Below are 510 nucleotides of genomic sequence, written 5' to 3' on the forward strand. Positions count from 1 at the left end.
GCGCTGACGGAGCATTTCTCACCTCGCCTGCAGCCCGGGAAACGTGGGCTCAGCGTACTGCGCAGGCTGGGTACGAAGCAAGACCCCTTCCCTCTGCTCAGCGGCAGGTTTTCCATCCCTGGCACCCACCTACGCACGCACATGGACACGGGTTTACAGGCAGGACAGGTTTACACGGAAAGACAGGCGTTTTTCTGAACACATATGTGGTCCACAGCTGCTAAAAAGCACAGACAAAAAGAAACCCAGTAGCCTGTGCCCTGGTAGGACCAGCAGCGTCGTGGGCACCTTTTAGACAGAGACAGTGTCCCCGTGGGGAGGCACCTGCCTCCCAAGAAAGAGCTACGGGACAAGCTAACGCTATTAAATGTTATGGGCCGGTGCAAACAAAACCTTGTGCAAAAGCTCCTCATTTTCCTTCCATTCCAAAGCACCTTTCCACAAGCGGGTCCTGCTGCCCTGTTGAGCCGGGTCAGAGTATTTTTGGGCCGTGAAGCACCCACCCTCCTG

This window comes from Cariama cristata, unplaced genomic scaffold (genome assembly GCF_000690535.1).
Source record: "Cariama cristata isolate BGI_N322 unplaced genomic scaffold, ASM69053v1 scaffold39860, whole genome shotgun sequence".
In the NCBI taxonomy this organism is placed as follows: domain Eukaryota; kingdom Metazoa; phylum Chordata; class Aves; order Cariamiformes; family Cariamidae; genus Cariama; species Cariama cristata.